Source organism: Cebus imitator, unplaced genomic scaffold (assembly GCF_001604975.1).
Source record: "Cebus imitator isolate Cc_AM_T3 unplaced genomic scaffold, Cebus_imitator-1.0 Scaffold359, whole genome shotgun sequence".
Lineage (NCBI taxonomy): Eukaryota > Metazoa > Chordata > Mammalia > Primates > Cebidae > Cebus > Cebus imitator.
In genome coordinates, this window is record NW_016107674.1 from 436,777 (window position 1) to 460,706 (window position 23,930).

At 39.1% G+C, this 23,930-nt stretch overlaps 1 protein-coding gene across 2 annotated transcripts in view; it reads left to right on the forward strand.

Annotated features, from left to right (window-relative positions):
- BACH2 (BTB domain and CNC homolog 2) overlaps nt 1-23,930 on the forward strand; it is a 355,372-nt gene that overhangs the window by 219,033 nt on the left and 112,409 nt on the right. The window lies entirely within an intron of this gene.

The following is a 23,930-nucleotide window of genomic DNA, read 5'->3' on the forward strand; positions in this document are numbered from 1 at the left end:
CTGTACCATGTCGTACTTAATTTCAGTCTCAAAATTAATACCACCGTCTTTTAAAGCTCTGAACTCCATAATGGGATTTTTGATACTTTTCAGAATATGTATTTTTTAATTCTGGGGAAAAAATACAAAGAAATGCTACTTCACTTCTACAACATAATTCAAATAAGTACAGTGATTTTGTTTATGCTTTGGGTATAAACTGAATGCACAGAGATCTTGAAGAACCTCAGAAATATTATATTCACTGATATATCCGCAGTGCTTGGAACTATGCCCAACATGTAGTAGGTACTTAATAAATACTTGCTAAGTGAACGAATGAGTTCAGTAAACATGTATGGAGCATCTAGTATATGTCAAGTTCTGTGGTATACTCTGGGCACTAGCTACAATGATGAATACAGGGTTTACCCCAGGAACTCCATAATCTAATGAGGTAGACACACACTGAAGTGTAGCTATAATTGTTATACAGTGGCAGAAGCAATGCTTGAGATGTGCAGGGAGTTTATTTTCTATATTAAGTGTTGTTGTTGTTGTTGTTGTTGTTGTTATCACCGTGAAACAAGAAGTATCAAATGTTGGCTTTTATCATTTGTCCAGTCCTTTTATTTTACTCATCCTTGTTCTAAGTTGTCAAGTTTCCTTGGTGGTAGAGGCTCATGATAAGCTGTAAGACACAATCCATGCTAAAGGTTGCAAAGAAAATAAAAGAAACATCAGACTTCCAGGTCACAGGCAGTTGCTGTGTAAAAACAGTTGTTGCTGGTTCAACACTGTCCTGTCCAGCATGTTTCCTAGTCCAGTTTCCTTTGTGGTTCCTCTTTCTCTTTTTTCCCTCTTAAAAGTCCGTGTTTCATAGCTGCCTGCAGAGTTTCAGTTACCACTAATGTGCTGAGGACTGGACTTTGTCTTATCTCCAGACTGGACTTCTCTCCAGTGCTTTATACCAACCTACCTGCTGGACATTCCTCGAGGATTTCATATTCAACCTGTCCAGACTGGAACTTGTTACTTTATCCCTGCATTCCCCGTGTCAAGAACAGTCCCTCCATAGCCACCCATCAGACAAACCCAGGAGTCCTCCTGTCCCTGCACACTCTGCATCCAAGTAGTCTCCAGGTCTGCCAGCACCACTTCAAACCACTGGGTCCACATCCCACCTGCAGCCTACAGCACCAGTATTCCACCAACTATCTTGTCTCCATCCCTTTTCTTCTTTAATCTGTAGTCCACAAAGAAGATAATGTGATCTTTCTAAAGTACAGACATGACCTGATACATTCTAAATTCCTCAGCATGGCTTACCACCTCTTCCAACCCCCTCTGTGCCTGGCTCCTGGAGTTTCATCCCTGATGTACCGCCTTCATTTCTCTGTTCCCAAGGCCTAGCAAATACATATTCAGTAAAATACATGTTTAAGGAATGAACCAGTGAACTCAGAGGTAGAGAGGAGGAAGAGCACGCCAGGTGACCAGTGGCTCTGATAGAAGATTGGGCCTGGGGAATAGGAGATATAGCTGGACACATACACACAAACACACATACACCCACCATATGGCCATAGTGAACTATCTGAGGTTCTCTTTGTCTCCTGTGGTTTCACAGCTTCATAGCTGTGTTGCTGTCTCAGGCTTCTCATTCCCATTCCATGTCATACACCTGGCACACCTGGCAGGCTGTCCCCTCTGGGAGGCCTCCCCTAAACTCAACCTACACTGGATAGTCTTTCAGGCTTGAAAGTGCAGTGACGTAGCCCCTAATCTTATGCTAGGTTTGCTAAGTCCGTGCACTCTTTACTAGAATGTATAAGCTCCATTAATATGGAAATATTTGTTGTACTCTGTGTCCCCTCTGTGACCACACTGATAATAGACCACACAGTCTGTTCTCTCCCTCCATTGAAAGAATGTGTCTGGTGACACACCCTGGCCTGGGGAGAAGCAGTCATGTCTTGTGCACAGCAGATTACCACCATTTGGAAGCGTTGAGCATGTAACAAACAAAGCTCAATAGTGGCTTAACTGAATGAACCAATGAGTCAGCCAGTCAGTCCACGTTCTCATTTCATAGTGAACTTCTGCTCCGCCTTCTCCCTCCTGACCTTCACTGTTCCCCAGTGTGGCCAGGTTGTCCTCTGCAGCCTCTCTCACATGCCTTCCCCTGCTGTGGCTCTGGCCACTCCCTGGAAGGGGCATGCCTCACCTTGTTCCTGCCTGCCTGCATGAGCGTCTCCTGCCTCCACACCACTCTGCCACCTGGGGTTTGATCGTGTCACTGGCCCACTCAGGATCCTGCAGCAGCACTTTACTAACATCCCAGCTCCTCTCCCTGGCATTCAAGCTACTCTGTGTCTGACCCTAACCTGCTTCCCAGCCTCACCTTCCACTTCTCAACAGCCAAACTAAATTCTACCACATTCCACAAGAGGGGCTCTTTCTTCTCTGTTCCCTTCCACAGAACGTTTTCTTTTCCTCGAACGAACTTCTCCTTCCCCTACTTGTCAAAACCATCCTCATTTTTTGCCACCACACCACATGCTATTCTCACTCTCAAATCCAAAGCGACTGTCCCAGCCAAAAGTGATTTTTCTTTCTCTGCCCTATTACAACACTCAGATTATACCATTCATGTGTTCCCTATTACATGTTGCTTTTATTGTCATTGTGAATCATACAAGTGCCTGCTCTATTCAGGGCACTGTGCTCTCTATGCACGTCACCCACCCTTTCTATAATTCTCAACCAGCCTGCAAGGTGAATACCATTATCAGTTGTGTTTGTGGTCTATCCAGCATCACAGCTAATAAGAATGGAGTCCTGCAGTGAGCCTGCCTGTGTCACTGCAGAGCCAGTGCCCACTCCAGCAGCTGCCTCACTCAAAGTTCTGGGTTGCCTTGTGCTTCTCCATGAGTAGAGTGGGGTTCTCAACCTTATGTGTCTTGGTTCCAGTTGCAACATAGACCTATTGAGTGTCCTCATGGGCTCATAGCACATGGCTTAATACCTTGTACTCAGTAAATGTGGCGTGAAGGAATGCCTGAGATGTCTCTCTTTTCTTTTGTAGTTTATACTGAAGCATATGTTTAGCTCTATTTGGTGTTTATCAGGAACTGACACCTTGATATTCCCACCGTCTTCTAGGCTAGTCTGCTGCCTCATTCCTGGACTACTAAATTGTCCTCACTGTTCTCCTTGCCTAGAATCCACCCTACCCTCTTCAGACTAATCTTCATAAATGTCAACTTAGTCATTTTGTTCCAGTAACATATGGCTTCAACTCCCTGAAAGTCAGGGTCCTGCACTTTGCCTCATCACTGCCACCCCCATGACTCAGAGCCACATGACCAGCTATAGCTTCAACTTTCCCCCATCTCATTCCTCTACCTGAGCCTCCTCCCGGGTAGAGGAATGAGATGGTCTTCTCTCTTGAATGCACCACATGAAGTCCTGTTCAGTGTTCTGTAATCATGAGGTTTGGTTTTTCCACATAAATGCTCTTTCTCCTGTGGGCTTATTGGTTTCATCAGTAGGTACACATTGAGGCTGGCTGTGAACCAAGCACTGTACTGGACTGTGGAAACCTAGAAAATAGAAAATAAGACCTGCCCTCAGGGGGCACCCAGTCTACTGGGGTACAAAGACACAAATGCAGACAGCATAAAGAAAGGCAGTGAAAAAGAAACAAGAATGTTTAGGGAACTGTCATATTCTACTCATTCTTTATGATCTGCCCAAGTTTATTTTGTGTCCAAACTAATTTTTCCCTTTTATAAATCCTTATAATTGTAATTCTCCTGCATCATGCATTTTGACTTTTAGTCACATAGTACCTTCTATGGTTATTTAAATGTTTTCCACACATGTCCTGCTTCCGCAGGTGGATTTTAAGTGCCTTGAAACAAGGTGTATGCCTTATGTGTTTTATACAAGCTTCATCAGTTAGCATTGGCTGTGTAACAACACTTCCAAACTTAGTGGCTTAAAGCAACAAACATTTATTATTTCTCATGATTCTGTGAGTTGGCCGAGCAGTTCTGGTTTGGACTGGCTCGACTGGGGCTGAATAATCTGGGATGGAGGTGGGCGAACCATAGTCCACAGCCCTGCCACCTGTTTTCATAAATAGGGTTTTGTTGGAACATAGCCACTCCCATCTCGTCTATGGCTGCTTTCACACTACAACAGCAGAGCTGAGTAGTTGGAATGCAGATGATCATATGGCCCACAAGCCTAAAATATTTACTGCTGGTCCTCTAAGAAAAAGATTGCTGCTTCCCATTCTAGGATGGTTGGTCTGGGGAGGCCTCACCTTGGATGACTCATCTCTGTTCCACATGTTCTCTCATCTTCCAAGAGGCTAGCCCGGAATTCTTTGTATGGTGACCTCAGAATTCAAAAAAATAAGGCAGCAGAAGAGGAGAAGCCTCAATGTGCAGACATTTTTTTAAGTTTCTGCTTACCTCACATTTTCTGTTATGCTTTTGATAAAAGCAAGTCATATGGCTAAGCCCTGAGTCAGTTCTGGAAGGACTGCCCAAGACTCAGTAAGGAAGGAATTATTGCAGCCATTTGAAAAACAGCCCACCGCATCGGCCCACTCCTTCCAACCCCAGTGCCCAGCATCAAGCACATGATACGTACATGCTTGCTGAATTGAATTAAAAATATAAATGGAATTTTTGGAGGAAGGGAGGATAATAAATAGTTTTTGTATACGTACCATGTACCAGGTGTTGGGATACAATAATGTTCAAAGCCTGCGGTTCCCATCCTCAAGGAACACACAGCCAAACAGCAGTTCAGTTCATCCTTTCTGTCCAGTTGTGAAATGGGCTTTCTCTCTAGGATTCTTATTAAGGATCCTTAGTGTTTAACTATGGTGCTTCCATCCATTTGTCATGTCTTTTCTACCCATGCTATACACTCATTAGCTGGACTTTTCAAGCCTGCACAAGGCCTGCTTTAGGATGCACCTGCTTCCAATCTCTTCTTAACCAGCTCCCCCTGCACATCACCAACTAGCTGATGCACCTAATGCCCCACTTTCATCACGCTGCTCCTTGCTCAGGAGCCTTACCCATTCACCAAATGGAGCCGAGATCTTTAATATCCTAGAACAAGCAGCCCATCACGGTCCCCATGCTCCTTCTTCTCTGGACCATATTCCTTGAAATATTCACTGTGTATCCTATGTCCATGCCTTACTTGTCTTCTCTGCATAGAGTATCTCCCCTTCCCATATGTGCCTTTTGAGATACTACCCATCTGCCAAGGCCAGGCCAGGTGCCACCTCCTCCATGATGCTTCCCTGGTTGACCCTACTGAAAGTTATTTCCTCTTCTGCATTCACAGGGTGCCAGGTTGGGAATGCACTCAAATGACACATATCACATACTGTTTGGCATTGGAGTTATCCTGAGTCATCCACTTCATGCATTGCATTCTTCTTGACATTCAAGACCCAGTCTTACTCCTTTTCATTTCCTTCTGAATGCCTTGCACAAGGGAGACTTTTGGTAAAACCTCGTTTTATAAATAAATAACTGATATTTGCATGGCACTTTTGCCATTCCCAAACTCTTTTATTTGCCATATTTCTGAGAGTCCTTTGGTTTAAATATATTATATACCACAAAGCAAGAAAGAATATTAATTAAAATACAAGCTACCAATTATAAGATATGTCCTAATTTCTGAAATATCATTAGATTAAAAAAATGAACATACTGGAATCCATGACATACAGAATATTAAATCCAGTTCAGATATCTATCAGTATCCAATTAGATATTTATAAAACATCTAAATGTGCCAGGCATTAGAATCTCACAGCAGCCATATGAAAAAGGTAGGGTAGGTAATATTATTACCATTTTACAGAGGAAAAAATTGAAGTTCAAAAGGGTTCCAATACTTGTTCAGGATGAAACAAGTTTAAGTAAAAGAGCCAAAGCTTATGGCATAAATCTTATGGTTAAAACAAAGCTGCCTTCCTGAAATCATCTGTGGGTATCAAAACCTGTAAGTCACCTCTAAGTCTTTTTATTAGTGTGCACCTTTTTCATTCTTTTCATAGAACTATGTACCCAAAATTATTTGCACATCATTTGGCCTTTCAATTTGTTTTTCGCCACATTGTTTTGTCATGTTACCCCAAGAACATCCTGTTACTTGGCATAACACAATGTAATGTGATGTGTTATTTCATGCTGCTTAGGAAAAATTAGAATGATTATTGGATGCTTAGATTTTTCTTGGGCAGTAATTAGCAGGCAGAATCTCTCTCACACACACCCGTAGGAGTTTCTCAGCCATCATTAACCTCAACATAGTAGGAGGCTTTCCAAACCCAACACTTCACTTAATTAATTACCTCATCTTAATACTTGCTTTTGGATTTTAAGAAATTCTTTTCTGGAATATGCAGTTGAGACATAAAACATTTTATTGGTATATTTAGATATTTGTTATATTTTAGAAGGAATTGGTATGTGTACATTTTGACTTTTTCGTAAAGCTCAAGCTGATTTTAAAGAACAGATACACTAAAAACCCTTTCCTGTATACATCTGGTTGTATTTTCATTGTATTCAAATTGCTAGGTAAAAGAAGAAAAACGCAAGTGCAAGAGACTTCCCAGATCAGCAGGAACTGGAATGTGTTCAAGTCTTGGCAGAGCCAGGTCAGCCTTTCATCTGTCTAAGGGAGACGTATTGAAATACCCCCACCGTTCTCAGGATTACTCAGACTTTGAGTAGTTTGTCAGTTGCTGGTCACCACTACACTTTAGGGAGAAAAAAAAAAAACAGTTGGAGAGAAGGGAAGAGTCAAGAAGACTAGCCAAATGATATGATGTAAGATCTGTAAAGGAAAATCAAGAGAAAGTGGTTGTTTGGCTTAGAGAAGAAAAAGTAAAGTTAATTTCTGATTTCAAATACATAAAGGTCATTTGGTGACAAAAATTACAATTCAGCTGTATCCTATGACCACTAATCACAAAACAAGAGGAAATTGGCTGCAATTTTTCTAGACACATTGCATGGTGACAGTGTTCTAGAAGTAATTCCCAAGGGATAGTGAGGTGCCCATCCTAAGACTTTCAGGATTCAGTTGCCTAAAGTGAATAGGAGACCAAACTAGGAAATCTTGTAAGATCCCTTCAGCTGTATATTGAGTTAGTCACCTACTATAACTACCTAAAATACGTTTGGATCATAATTATCAGATATAGTCTGTAGCTTCTACTACCAGCTGCTGTGACATGGGTAAATTGGAAGCTAGGATGGAATGGACCTCATGAGAACTTGGCTAATTAGGATTACTCAATCCCCAAGTCCTTATGTAATACAGGTGTCCTAGCCATTCTGTCTTGTAGGTATTTGTATGGCTCATGCCACACACATGTTCTACATCACCTCTTAAAGACTTGTGGGTCCTTAATCTTTTGAAGAATATTTTTCCTGAAAATATTCCTTCTGTCCTGCAGAGTCAGTTTCTCCCTTTGCACTAAATCTTTCCCATTGGCGTATAAAATATTTAATATTGCCCCAGGAAAAAACTTCCTTATGCCACATTCTCCTTTAGCTTCTACCACCTTTACTGCTCTCTTTCACACAAAACACTTTGAACTTCCTTGTCTATAGGCATTATCTAGATTCTTTCATCTCCTGTTCTCCTTGGAGAACACACTCCATTAAAGTCTCTGACACCACCTCTTCACCAGAATTCTTCAGATCAGAGCTACCAATGACCACCTTGTTGCCCCATCTTCCTCAGCTTCTCAATAGCTTCCAGCACAGCAGTCACTCCCTTCTTCCTGAAACCCACTTTTCTCTGAGCCTCCATGATAACTCCTCTCTTGGATTGTTTTTCTTTCTCAATCACCACTGCTGTCTCCTCCTCTGTTAGGTTCTGGATTGGTGTGCCCTGGGGTTCAGTCTGTCCCTATGTTTTCTCTCTATACTCTCACTTGTTATCTCCTCTGCTCCCAAACCTTTATGGCAGTAACTTTCCAATTTAGATCTTCAGTCCAGCTCAGTCCCCTAAATATCAGGCTTATATACCCAATGGGGTACTTGACATGTCCACTTGGATGTCTGATAATTATTTCAAACTTAACATATCCAAAACAGAACTCTTAATTTCTACCCAGGCCCTAACCTACATATACACTGAAAACTGTCCATCTCCCAGTTATTCTTATCTCAGTAAGTGACACCACCAGCCATCAGCCAGGGATCTTGTACCTCACCTTTCACATCCAGACTATCAACAAGTCCTATTGTTTTATGCCCAATCAGATATCAAGTCATTTCACCTCTGTCTCCTCTGCTACCTCTCTAAGACATGTCACTTCAATCTCTCACCTGAACTACTACATTAGCCTCCTACCTGGCTCTGCTTTCATTCCTGCCTCCCTGCAGTTCATTCTCTACAGAGAAGCTAGAATAAATTTTTCAAAAGCAACAATCAGATGCCACTCTCCTACGTTCTAAAAAGTTTCAAAGAGGACCTCTTCTTCAGCCAGTGTAACAGACTTTATACGCCAAGGGGTATCTCTGTTGCATTTTAGAAATCCTAGGAAATAATGAAAACCTCTAAGAAAAAAAAAAAATACAAGTAGCTAAGTGCAGATATGTCAGCAGTAAACAAGCCAGAAGAGGCAGAATTGCCCATCCCTTATGTTTGTGTGTGATGTGGGGGTACAAATGGGGACTGTACCGCAACTCCCAGTTTAAGCCTGGGATTCTAGAAAGGAGATAAAATAGCCAGGTTGATAGTACCACTAAATTCCAGTTAAAGCAAGTGTAATTTAGGCTTCTAGCTTTTTTCAGAGATTAATATCTTGAGCTTTCAAAGATTATCAAACAAGAAAACAAACCACCATGAGTGAAAATCAGCAAAAGTAGCATTAATGTATTGATTACTCCTTCCCCACCAAGGACTTTAGATGTTTGAATTATCAGATTAGAAGAAACTAGACTACCTCTATATAAAGAAAAATTAACTTAAATGTAGAATACAAAAATAGTGAACTACAGTGGTCTATTACAATCACCAGGCACTTCTGAAAAAAACTTAAAGAAAACTTTCAGTAATGAAAAAAGTAATTATCAAAAAATTTAGTGGATAAGCTTTTTTGTAATGGATTAATGGACTGAAAAATAAAACTAGTTTCATGCAATGGAGCACAAAAAGACAAAGAGATGAACTATAAAGAAGAGAGTTTAATAAAAAGTTTGGAGGGCAGACTACGCAAGCCCAACATAAGCCTGTTTAGACTCTCAAAGGGAACAAAAATATGCAGAATGGAGATGAGGCAATGTTTAAAGAGATTGTGGCTCAGAATCTTTTTAATAAGATGAGAAATACTGATCCAGAGATATAGGAAGCAGTGTATCTAAACAGACAAATAAAAAGGCATTTACAACTTTTTAATACTGTATTAAAACTGAAAATCACTGAAGACAGAGCTTTCTTAAGTAATAGGGAAAACAGACCACATCCACAAAGGAACAATACTTAGACTGACAGCTGACTTCTCAACAGCAACTATTAAATCCCGGAGACAGCGAAATATTTTCAAAGTTCTGAGAGAAAATAATATTCAACTTAAAATTGTGTTTTCAGCAGAAATAACCTTCAAAATGAGAGTGAAATATTTTCTGCAGAGATATAAAACCTAAGGGAGTTTACCACCAGCAGACTTAACACTGAAGGAACTTCAAAGAATATACTTCAGGCTGGGCATGGTGACACATACCTGTAATTCCCAGCATTCTGGGACGTCAAGCCAGGAAGAGTGCTTGAGGCCAGTTCAAGACCAGTCTATACAACATAGTGAGACCCTAGCTCTACAAAAATAAATAATTAAGCCAAATGGGGTGGTGTATACCTCTAGTCCTAGCTACTTAGGAGGCTGAGGTGGGAGAATCGCTAGAGCACAGGAGTTCAAGACTGCAGTGAGCTCTGTTCACACCACTGCACTCTAGCTTGGACAACAAAGCACAACCCTGTCTCTTTAAAAAAAAAAAAAAAAAGAAAGAAAGAAAAAAAAGCATATAGTTAGCAGAAAGAAAAGAGCTAGCAAAAGATCTGAAAAATAGAAATGATAAGCAAATTGGTATAAACATGTAGGCAAATCTAAACAAATATTGCTGGTTTAAAATACTGTGTAAAACTGCATATATATGAGGAATGAGATAATCAGAGTTTGCAGTCTAAGGTCCTTTTTTTGTTCTAAAGGGGTTAAACTACTAATTTTGGATTTCGAGAGTAACTGCTAAAACGAAAGAACTAGTATATATTTTCTAAGCCTGATTTTTAAAAAGAAAGAAAGAAGAAATACATAAAGCATAGGAAAGTAGGACAAATAGAAAATAATATTATAAAAACAAATACAAATATGTTGGCAATCACAATATATTTAAATGGCCTAAACTTTCTGGCTAAAAAATAGAGTAAAAAGTAAGATTTTTTACAAAATATAATACCAAGTCAGCTATGTGTTTAGAGAAATACACCTTTAACACAGAAAGACAAAGAAAGATCAAAAATAAAGGGATGGAAAACATATTCCAGCAAATACTAATCAAAAGAGAGCTAAGGTAGCTTTGTTGATATCAGTCAAAATAGACTTTAAGGGCTGGATGTGGTGGCTCATGCCTGTAACCCCAGCACTTTGGGACACCAAGGCAGGCAGATCACTTGAGGCCAGGAGTTTGACACCAGCCTGGCTGACATGGTGAAACCCCTTCTCTACTAAAAATACAAAACATTAGCCAGGCATGGTGGCTTGCAACTGTAATCCCAGCTACTCAGGACGCTGAGGCACAAGAATCACATAAACCCAGGAGGCGGAGGTTGCAGTAAGCCTAGATCATGCCACTGAACTCCAGCCTGGAGAAAGACCCTGTCTCAAAAATATATAAACAAACAAACAAACAAAAGACCTTAAGACAAAAAAAATTAATCGGGATAGAGAGAGCACTGCATATTGATAAAGTTTTAATTCATTGGAAAGGTGTAACATTTCTATATAGCATCAAAACGTAAAACAAAAATTAATAAAACTATAGGGAAATTTCACATTTCTATAAGTTATTGCTTGGTCAAGCACACAACAAATAATTAGTAAAGGCATATAAAGTTGAAGCAGCACAACTAAATAGTTTGATTCATAGAACCTTGCATCAAACAACTAGAAAATATGTGTTCTTCACATGGAAGAATTATAAAAATTGCCCTCACACTATGCCACAAAACAAGTCTCAACAGATTTCCAAGAATCACTATAATGACCACAATATCTGATCACAATATAATTAAATTAGAATTCAGTAACTAAAACACAAATCCCCCAAAATTCCCCTTATATGTGGAAAGTTTTTAACATTTTAAAATAAATCATTGATCAAAGATGTAGTAATGGAAATTTTAAAATACTTAGAATTGAACGATAATGAAAATATATATAAAACCTTGCAAGATACAGTAAAAGTTGTACTTAGAGGAAAATTTATAGTCTCAAGTGTTTTTTTAATTTATTTTTTTATTTTACTTTAAGTTCTGGGATGCAGGTGCTGAACGTGCAGGTTCGTTACTAGAAAAGAAAAAAGTGAAAATTAAGCTAACTTTGAGAAGGAAAAAAAAAAAAAAAAAGACGAAGGACAAAGATGAGAACAGAAATTCATTAAATTGAAATTTTAAATACCATATAGAGTATCAACAGAGCCAAAAGTTGGTTCTATGAATGGAGTTCATAATACAGGGTTTGGTAAACTTTTTTTGTAAAAAGGCATATAGTAAATATTTTTGGCTTTGTGGGCCATATAGTCTCTCTCACTACTTCTCAACTCTGCCACTGTAGTGCAAAAGCAGCGTAGGTAATATAGCTCTGTTCCTATAAAATGTTGTTTTAAAAAACATGGTAGACTATATCTAGTCTACAGATCAAAATTTGCCAACCCTTTACTAATAGTAAGTGATGTAAAAGAATAAGTCCAGTGAGAAAGTTTAGCAAAGTGGCTGGATATAAGATCAATATACAGTATGTATCAATAAAAATTAATTCCCTTATCATACACCAGTAACACAGAAAAGTAATTTTTAAAAGTTATTTATAATAATAACAAAAAGTTAAATACCTCAGAATAAATCTAACAGAACTTATGCAAGACCAAAAGAAATTAAAATTGTACTGCTTAATCTTCCACAGATCAATTGTTCTCAAAATTTTGGTTTCAGGATTCCTTTATATGCTTAAAAATTACCACTGGGCATGGTGGTAAAAATTTTATATTAACAATTTAAGTACAGAAGCCTCGTAGTTTAAGAAGTGGCTAAAGCTATTTATTATATAAACATTAATTGCCCCTATGTCCTTCCCCCCTTTTAAAATGTGCCATGAGGGCCTGGCGTAATCCCAGCTCATGCCTGTAATCCCAGCACTTTGGGAGGCTGAGGTGGGCTGATCACCTGAGGTCAGGAGTTTCAGACCAGACTGGCCAATATGGTGAAACCCTGTCTCTACTAAAAATACAAAAATTAGCCGGGCTTGGTACTGGGCACCTGTAATCCCAGCTAATCAAGGGGCTGAGGCAGGAGAGAATCACTTGAACCCAGGAGGTGGAGATTGCAGTGAGCCTAGATCATGCCACTGCATTTCAGCCTGGGCAACATAGCGAGACTCAGTCTCAAAAAAAAAAAAAAAAAATTACCGAGAACCCCAAAGAACTTTTGTTGATTTGAGTTTTATCTATCTGTATTTACCTTGTTAGAAATTAAAACTGAACATTTTAGGCATCTATTAGTTAATTTTAAAATGACATTAATAAACCCACTACATATTAACATGAATAACATATCTTCAAGACAAAACAAAAGTGAAAAGAATAGCATTGTTTTGTATTTTCCGCAATTGCTTTAATGTCCAGCATACTAGAAGACATTTAGATTCTGATATCTCTTTTAGTGTTCAATCTTGTGATATGTCATTTTGGTTTCATTATGTGAAAGAATTCAGCCTGACACAGATATGTAGTTGGAGAAGGATAGAGTTATTTTAATAGGTTTTTCAAATATTATGAATGTTATTCTTTGATATTATATTAAAATTTGACAAGTGGTAACTTCTTAAAAGTTAGTTGCAGTATGGAATCTAAAGCCGCCCTATCAGTGAACTTTTCAAACTCCATTATATTAAAATTCATTACTCTGCCATATACATCAAATATATCTTTTACCATGTATGATTTTGTAAGACTATAATTGGAACATGTTGCGTTATCAACTTATACAGATCTTCAAAATGATGACACTATTTTAATGTCCAAAAAAATCACCTGTTAATGTTACCACCAGTCTTATCAGAAAAGCCTTTCAAATTTGGGGAAGCTGCCAAGCTCACAGTAGGAAATGCACATTTTTCCATAAATCTGATTTTTATTTGAAAGCTTAGATTTTATCATTGGCAACAAATACTGTCAGTTGTTTTCCTTGAAGTGACAGCTCTCTCACCTTGTTCAATTTCAAGAAAGTATCTGCCAGATACCCAAGTCTGAGTAACCTTAGTTTGTCAGTCATTCTTTTGAGTAATAATGATGTTCTCCGAAAAGAGTGATTTGTGCAACTTGCCCCTTAAACAATCCCACAAATGCTTTTCCTTGAGATGACAATCATATTTTGGTATGCAGCAAAAGTACTTTATGTGTATCTCATTTTGTCACATAGAATGTTAAAGTGTTATGTGTTAAGATTTAATAATTTTTACTGCTTGATCAAGTCCCTTTATAAGTGAAACTGGCACCCTGTTCTATGGTGAGTATGTGGTGGTGAAGAACTAATAGTTTAGTGCCACTTCTTTGTTTCATGCTAAGATGCCAGCAGTTTTACCCACCATTATGTTTGCACCAGTAGTGCACATGTCAACACTGTGAAAAAGACAAATAGTATCTTATGACTATGAAAACAGCATTAACTTCACTGGCATTCTGAAAGGGTCTTGGGATTCCCAAGGGTTCCACAGACCACACCAAGATTCATTGCCAGAGACCCTCCTGTGGCTATCCTTCACATCATTGAGATCTCAGTTTAAATGTCATGACCTCAAAGAGGTCTGTCATCCATAGTCACCCAGTGACTTCCTATCATAGCACCCTATTTTGTTTTTATAACACTTAACACTACTTAATAGTTTATTGTTTACTTACATACATGTTTATTGTCTGTTTTTCCCAGCTAGAATATAAGACCTGAGAATGTAGGGACCTTGTTCTGTCTTGTTCAATATAGTAACTGTGTCTCTAAAACTTAAAATAATAACTTGGCACCTAAGCACTCAATAAATGTTTATAGAATGATTGGATCAGATTGAGATGGTGCATATGGAGTTGGTTTTTCATCATTTCTCATCAGATGGCCTCATAGCTGTAGCTAGCTATTTTTTGCTTACTCTGGAATCTCTAGATAACAACAAAAGGAACTTTTGAGTTCCCTATCTTGCTTACATTAACACAGTACTCACTAGAACCCTCCAAGTTGGTTTCTGTTTACCCCTTTTTTACAGAAAAAGCATCTGAAGGTCAGCAAGAGCTGTTACAAATCTAGAGAGCTAGTGAGTGTTTGAGCCAAAAATTTAACTTACATCCTTCAGCTTCTTCCCAAACAGTAACTCAATGGATGCACATTATGACATACTCATAATTATTGCTCAGAGTGCCAAGGTTTCAAGAGTTGGCTGCCAAATGATGAGGCAGTAGTCATTCAGAAAGTGTGCTTGTTAGAGGGAATTTTTAAAATAATTAAAATTGAAACTCTGAAGTTATAACAAATGAGCAGCAGATTTTCAAAATTAACTTTTTGCACATTTTAGAAATGTTTACCTCAACCCTCAATTCCCAAGAAACCATTATATTTCTTCAGCCTTTTGCCCAGAAGTTCTTAGGATCTTTCCTAGAAACTGCCACAATGGCAGATGAGCATCAAGTTTCATATTACATTGACACCAGAGACCTTTCCTTTACCCTGGCTCCTGGTTGGAACAAGCGTGCAATACCGTATGATGACATGCCATGGCAGCATGAAGGCTTAGGCCCAAGGGAGACCAAGGCAAGAGAACTGCTTGAGGCCAGGAGTTCAAGACCAGCCTGGGCAATATAGTGAGACCCTGTCTCTACAAAAAACACAAAAATTAGCTGCACATGGTTGCACACACCTGTAATTCTAGCTACTAAGGAGGCTGAGGAAAGAGGATTCCTTGAGCCCAGGAATTCAAGGCTGCAGTGAACTATGATCACACCACTGCACACTAGTTTGTGCAACAAAGTGAGACCCTGTCTCTAAGTAAAATAAAAATAGAAAGACCTAGACCTGAGACTAATCTCGGTTATTATACCCTCACTTCATGGAATATGCTGCAGATAAACTATCTCTGAATTTCTAGGTGTCACACAGACGTCAGCAATAGAACATGGATTATGAGTCAAGCCTGTTATCATCTAGACAGATGCTCCATTTGCTTCAGGTTTTATTTGAAATCCTTAATACTAACAAGAGATTTACTGAGAAACTTTCAGGGGAGCTCCTAGATTAGTCCTTCCGATATCAAATTGAGACCTTTAAGAATCAATTGTCTAGAATTGTGTTTGCCAGCCCTGAGATCCATGACTTCAGAAAATAAAGTGGAGTGCCAATCCAAGTTCTGGTTTTGGGGTGTGCTAGAGAGAACTTGGGCCCTGCTTACCTCAGGGATGGATGGCGTGACTTTATAGGAGGCACTGACAAGACCTTTTCTTCCTCGATTATCCACTAACTAACTCACCCTCACAATATAAATACTCCTAGGAACTTCAGGACTGGTTACTGTAAAACAGTCACAACTTTCAAAAACTGCAAACATTCGTAGGTGCTCAGCTGCATCAAGGAGACTGTATGAGCAGAGGAGAGAAATAAGTGATTCGGGCAAATGGGGCATAAAGTATGGGTTCTGTCAGCAGAAGAGCACTGACATCCAAGAGACTGAATAAGGTGGGGTAGGGCATTTGTGGAGAAGCATTTGCCTGCCTCAGCCTTTCCAAGGCCTTTCCAGGACCATGGATCTGCCATTATAATTCTAGCTGATATTGGATTCTCACCAGCAACCGGAAAGGAACCTGGCTGTATGGCACAAAACAGTTACATTGTAGGCCCCTCCCTCCCCCTGCCCCCCATCCCTGATACTGCCTCTAAGTACCAAAAAGATAAATGTTTGTAGAAATAACATGGGCAGGCTGGGCACAGTGGCTCATACCTGTATTCCCAGCACTTTGGGAGGCCAAGGCGGGCAGATCACCTGAGGTCAGGAGTTCGAGACCAGCCTGGCCAATATGGTGAAACCCTGTCTCTATTAAAAGTACAAAAAATTCGCTGGGCGTGGTGGCAGACACATGTAATCCCAGCTACTCAGGAGGCTGAGACAGGAGAATCGGTTGAACCCAGAGACGGAGGTTGCAGTGAGCCAAGATTGTGCCATTGCACTCCAGCCTGGACAACAAGAGTGAAACTCTATCTCCAAAATAAACAAAAAGAAAGAAAGAAATTACATGAGCAATTAGTCAAGGCCTGGCCTTGGCCTCTGTTAATAAGTTGCTTAGGCATAAGAATATGGTTTAGCCTCACCCTTCCCTTTGTTCTTGTAATTACAGTGTAAAAAAAAAAAAAAAGAAGTCACCTAATTCTAGTAGCTGTGATACATTCATTTTTGAATGCTCATAAACTTGAACTTTTTTACAAAAGTGTTTCTATAGGTCTATGGAAAAAACATCTGAAAGATCCCATTGAATCAACTATCTAGTGTGCTCCTGCCTTAGTACTTTCTGTATTGATATCACCCACAGGGTCACCCAGAAAAATCAGATGCTGCTTCTAGCTCCTTTGAAATTTTAAAATAGCTACTATGTCTTCTTTTTGGGAGGAGGTATACCATATTCATCTTTGTATAGCTAGTACCAAGCTTACAAGGGAGAGAATACAGTTAGGGATCCACAAATATTAACTGATTCTTCCCCTGTGCCTTCTCTTAGATAATTTCTATTTTGTCCTTTAGAATTCAGTTCAGGCATTGCCGTTACTGGGAAGAGTCTCATCTATCCTTGATGGCATATGCCTAGTCAGACACTATATTATGAGCTCCAGAGGCTTGTGTTTGTGACCCAGCACTTAGCAAAGTAGCTGGCATGTGGCAGACACACACTAAATGTTTCCTAGATGCTTAAATGACTGAATCTTTCCATCTTTCCATGTTTCCACACAATTTTGCTCGTCTTTGAGTGTGTTTTCATTCATCCATTTCAAGGTACCCAGAGCCCTCATTGGCAGCCAGCAGTCATTCTAAAACAGAAATTTTACTCTTTCAGACATGGATGGGCATACTGGGGAAGACATGAGATACTGAGACTTCATTTTGCGGTCTTTATTTTCTGTTTTGAGGACTACATAGAGATACGGAGGGATAACTTTGATGTGGAGCAGGGGAACAGATGTGAATAGAGTCCTCATGGTTTTTAGGGAAGAGAAACCTGTAATGCTATGGGAATGAATGGAAATCAAAAAAGTCCAAAGAAGCTGGAGGCTTTAAAAATGTGCCAACTTTTAGTGCCTCGTGATTAAAAAGCAAAATAATAAGGGATAGACAAAACCCTGTGTACTTGGAAAGAAATATTAATTTTAGAAAGTGTGCAAAAGAAATTTTCCACAGTGGGATACCTCTTGCATCACCTTCCTTTTAGTATTTTTCAATGAGATTATAGTCCTTTGGGCCTGAGAAGTTTTGGGTATTGGTAATATGATATTTGAAGTAACCAAAAGAATTGGCGAACTTTTGACTTTTGAGAAATACAGCTTAACTACCTCAAATTCAGTGAAACTTGCCACGGATTTATGGCAAAGATTGTTTTATGTTAGTTGTGGAAGCTTGCCTGCCTGTTTCTTCAATAGAGATGACAAGTTGCACGTACAGAGTGTTACAGATGTTGTATTTGTGATCTCCCCACTTTCTTAATTTGAAACACATTGTGTACATCTGTTAATGTCGTTTCTTTCCTGAAAGACTCACTCTCATGGGTTCCAGCCTGCACAACATGCTGCGATAAGTTGCTCATCCAGAAAAGTGCTTACTTACCAAGGCACCTGAAGTAGGCTGACACACCTTGTACACACGTTAAGCAATGAAAATTGCTCCAGAGAGTCCTGCAGTCCGGATGCAGGCTTTCCTGAGCGTCTAAGGGAAAAGTCTGGATTGGTCATCTAGACAGGGAAAAAAAGTAATTCTGTGCCCTCTCATCCCTATATTTATTATCTCTTTATCCAGTCTCTGTAGAGTCAGATGTTATCTACCTGATAACAGTTACCTTCCTGAGCATAAACTTGCTTATTCATTCATTCAGCCCACATGAGCTTACTCCCTGGTGATCTCATCTAGTCTTGTGGCTTTTAAATACCATCTCCATACTAAAGGCTCCCAAATTTCTCTCTCTAGAATCAGCCCTGGAATCTCAGGCTGTGTTCAGTTGCTTACCTCCACAGGGCTGGCGATTCAACTCTTCAAACTTGGCATATCCAAAACCAACACTTGTTCTCCCCTCATCCCCCACACCTGATGCTGCTCTGGGGTTTCCTATTTCAATAAATGACACCCCCATTCATTTGGTCACTTAACCTGAAAGCCTTGGAGCCATCATTAACTCTTCCCATTCTCTCACCCCACATCCAATCTACTAGCAAATCCTGTCAACTCTCCCTGTCAAATCCAGGCACTTTGTCCACTCTTCCATTCCTTCCCTAGTTCAGTCCACCATCATTGCTTACCAAGACTGCTGCAGGAGCCTCCTAACATGGTTTCTTGCTTCCAGTCTGAACCTACAGCAACCCATTTTTCAAGTGGAAACCAAAGGAAGCTTTTAAAGTGAAAATCAGGTCCCATCACTTGCCTGTTCCGACTTCTCATAACACTTATAATAGAACCCAAACTCCTACCTCAAACTGCATGCTCTTCACTTCTGGACTACCTCTGCAGCTTTCACTGGCCACTACCCTCCAGGCACTCTGGCCTTTTGAGTCATCAGAGCATCAAGCCTATTCCTGCTATAGGGCCATTGAACCAGCTGTTTATTTCTGCCAAGAAGGCTCTTTTCCCAGATATCTGCATGGTTTACTCCCTCACTTCATTTAGAATTTGCTTAAATGAGACCTTCCATGACAACAGTATTTAAAACAGAACCTCACCACCCACATCTGTCACTTTTCTGGCCCTGCCTCTTTTCTCTACAGCATGTTATTATAGATTCGTTTGTATGTATATTGCCCTTTTCTCCAGTGGAATGAAGGATCCATGACAAGCACTACTTTGTTTTGTCCCTTGCTATATCCTCAGGTACCTAGAACACTGCATGGCATTATATATTACACATCGTAGACACTCAGTCAATATTGATTGAGTGAATGAAAACACTTACTGAGTAGCCATCTTTATTTCAGGCATTGTGCTCCAGGGAAAAAAGAAGAAAAAAGCATAACTTCTGTCCTTGGGGAACTTAACCGGGTGGCAGAGACAGACATATAAGCAATTCTGAGACTGTGATGGGAGACTGGAAAGCTCCAGCATGAGTCTCCCAACTGTGCCTGCAGGAGTCGGAAAGGTAACCAAACGAGCTGACATTTGCGATTATTCTTGAAGGATGAGCAGGTGTTTGCCAGAGAAGAGTAGGCAGGACACTTCAGGTGTGGAAAGGGAATATACAACAGCATGAGGCTGTGACAGGACAAAGATCAGTGAAACCTGAATATAACCAACTTATGGGAGAGGTGAATGACATGAGTGTCTTAGTTTGTTTTCGGTTGCTATAACTTAATATCTGAAACTGAGTAATTTGAAAAGAAGCAGGGAGGGAGGAAGAGAGAGCGAGATAGAAAGGAAGAAGGAAGGGAAAAGAAGGAGGGAGGGAGGGAAAGAAGGAAAGGAACGGGGAAAGAGGGACGGAAAGGTAAGGTATTTTCTTACCTTTCTGGAGGCTGGCATCACATGGTGAGGTGGTTTATCAGAGATGGCCAAACTAGCTTTTATAAAGACCCACTCTTGTGATAACAAACCCACTCCCTCATTAATCCATTAATGAAGACAGAACCCTCATGACCCAATCACCTCCTAAAGGTCCCACCTCTCAACACTGCTGTCTCAAGGATCAAGTTTCCAACACATGAACTTTTGGGGGACTCATTCAAACCATAACAGTGAGTTTGGGTAGATGAGCTACCAGGAAGCAACAGTTTATTTCAGCCCTATCCCCCAAACATGATCCTTCCCTGGAGTTTTCCCTTTCATAAATGACACCCTCATTCATGTAATTGCTGAAGCTAAAATTCTCAAAATTACCCTTAACCCTTTTCATTCTCTCTTACCCCACATTCAGTCCATTAGCAAATTCCATCACCTGTACCTCTGTGCCTTTGAAATGCATGCCACATCAGGTGGTGGTTGCCACTGTTACACTTCCTCCCTAGTCAAAGCCATCATCATCACTCACCTAGACTTACTTACAAGAGCTTCCCAGCAAGCTTTTCTACATCTCTTCTGACCTATATTCTATGCAAAAACAAATACTGTTATTGTGAACTGCTTTTAAGTCAAAGTTGGAAGAGCAACTTAGGTCAGTATAAATTAAATTAATGCCTGTTAAAGAGTACAGGTATGTATGTTTTGAGTAGAAGAAGGGAAATTATTTTTTTGTCAAAGGTTGTATCTCTTTATTATTTGTATGACTTGTCCTTAGGCTTCTGTGATCTTGTGTATGTGATTATGTATTTTTATGTGCTAATGTGTGGTGTGGTTTCCTTACCGATGGAAAGACAGAGACCCCTTCATGTTTATTCTCACAATAGCCCACACTGTGCCTGGTGCACCTGGTCAGTACACCATGAATGGCAGCAAAAGAATTATTCTTGGCTGGGCACAATGGTCATGCCTGTAATCCCAGCACTTTGGGAAGCCAAGGTGAGTGGATCACTTGATCCCAAGAGTACAGACAACACCAGCCTGGGCAACGTAGTCAAACCCCGTCTCTACCAAAAAATACAAAAAACTAGCTGGGTGCATTGTCGCATACCTATTGTCCCAGCTATTCGGGAAGCTGAGGTGGGAGAATCACCTGAGCCCAAAACGCGGAGGTTGCAATGAGTCATGACTATGCCACTGCACTCCAGCCTAGGTGACAGAGCAAGAGCCTGTCTCAAAAAAAAAAAAAAAAAAAAAAATTATTCTTCACAACAGACTCACTGCTGGATTCCTTTAGTGGTCTTTGCTACTATCTTTTTAAATGATCAGTTTCCCATAGTTTATTTATATGCAATGATTAGGTAAGTATCTGTTACATAAAACCAAAAAAAATCTAAATCAGTGTCTCTTTAGCAGAATCCAGGAGCTGCAGCTTAAAGCAGTGGTCAGAAGGGAAGTCACGGCCTAAAATACTTATTTTGGCAAATAAGAAAAATGGAAATAAATGAATTAAGCATATAGCTCAAAACGTTAGAAAAGAACAATAAAACAAACCTAAAATATAGCAGGAAGGAAATAAAAGTATATCAAAAAATCCTGAATTCAAAAACTGAAAAATTAAAGAATTAATAAATGCAAAAAGAATATTATTTGAAAACCTCAACACAGACAAGGAAACTTTAACTGTTTTGATTAGTAAAATATAAGAAATAATAAAAATAAGTTAAATAAGAGATATATTACAAAGGAATCATAAACCCTGTTTTACCCAACTTTTTACAAATAAATTTAAAAATCCATAATTGTGTAATATAATTTAGTCACTGACTTCTAATGAGCAGGAAAATCCATCAGACCAACCCCCATAGAAGAACACAAATGTAACTTTCTAAATAAAATATTAGGAAACAGAGCCTAGCACCATTTTAAAAGAACAGTGTACCTTAACCAAATGAGGTTCATTCCAGGAGTGATAAATATTGGAAAAACCTATTAATATAATTTGCCATGTTAATATATCTTTATGGGACACTTACTTGATCATATTCATAGATGCTGCAAAGGCACTGATGTAATTCAACATCTATTTTTCATTAAAAACCACTTCATAAAATCAGAAGTGCTGGATACCTCCTTAACATAAAATTATCACATATATTATTACTTATTATTTATTACAAAATTAACATCATGCTTTAGTAGATGTAGTGTTTATGGTATTGCTGGGTCAAATTAGCTACCACTTGACCCAGCAGTCCCATTACAGGGTGTATGCCCAAAGGGATATACCCAGTAATAGGGAAACACTAGAAGCCATGTTATATCAGAAACAATGAAAACAAGGACACCCATTGTTATGACTGTTCTTTAACATTGTTCTGAATGTACTTAGCCAGTGTAATGCAAGAGAAAGAAAGTAGAAGTGTAAAAAGTCAAAAGGAAGTGGTTAAACTAATGTTTGCTATTTGCAGATGATATGATTGCACACTTGGATTATGTGCTTGCTTGTGTGAATCAGCTGGAAACAATAACATCCAATAAGTACTAATGGAGTATAAAATTAACATTCTTCATATATGTGAAGAATGTTATCTTCTAACACCCCTAGTTAGAAGATATAATGGAAATTAATATCCTATTTACAATAGCAAAAAAGAAAAGTTCAAGTAAAATATACACACATATATAATGTGTATACATATAGGAACTGAACTCAAGAAATCCTTAAGATGTAAATCTTTGTTGTTGTAAATAAGTGAAACTGTTTTAAAATTCTCCTGAAATGTAGAGAAAAAAAGATGTGAATGAATGGAAAGACAATCCATGTTCTTGGACAGAAAACCTCAACATCACACATTTAACATGAACCCAGTAAAAATACCAACAGAATATTTTGTAACCAAACAAGCTGATGCTGAAGTTCATGTAAATAAAAATTAATTGGCCGCGTATGGTGGCCCACACCTATAATCTCAGCACTTTGGGAGGCCAAGATGAGCAGATCACAAGGTCAGGAATTTGAGACCAGCCTAGCCAACATGGTGAAACTCGTCTCTACTGAAAATGTAAAAATAAGCTGGTCATGGTGGCGGGTGCCTGTAATCTCAGCTATTCAGGAGGCTGAGACAGGAGAATTGCTCGAACCTGGGAGGTAGAGATTGCAGTGAGCTGAGATTGCACCATTGCACTCCAGCCTGGGTGACAGACCAAGACTTCGTCTCCAAGAAAAAAAAAATCAAAAATAGGCAAGAATTTAAAAAAGAGAGAGAATTGCTCTTTAGATATTAAAATATACTACAAACATACTCATATATTTGAATTGGCATTAATAGGTAAGTCAGTGGTACCTTATAGAGTCCAGAAATAATCTCACATACATTTGAAATTTTAGTTTACATTAAGTAAGCATCTCAGATCAGTGTGGTAAAGCTGGATGTTCAATATATGGTCCTGGTACAAATAAATAGCATTCTGGGCAAAGGAAAGTTTGGTGGTTCGTATTTACACCAAGATAAATTCTAAATGGTTCCAGAACTACTTGGAAAAAAAATTAACCTTAAAAGTACTAAAAGGATTCAGGGGAAAATTGTTTATATCTACAAATTGGGAAGGCCTTTCAAAGTATGACACAAAATCCAGCAACTACTAAGGGAAAGCCATAAAATGAATTCAGTGACACAAAAATCAAAAATTTCTGAGGAGCCAATACCACCATAAACCAAAAAAAATAACTGTGACAAAGAAGGAAAAATATTTTTGCAATTCATCTAGAGAAAGAACTGATTTCCCTGATATTTAAAGAGCTTCTACAGGGCACTAAGAAAAAGACCAACAATGCAACAGGAAAAAAAAATTAAAAAGAATAAGACTATTAATAATTTACAGATGAGGATATATAAAT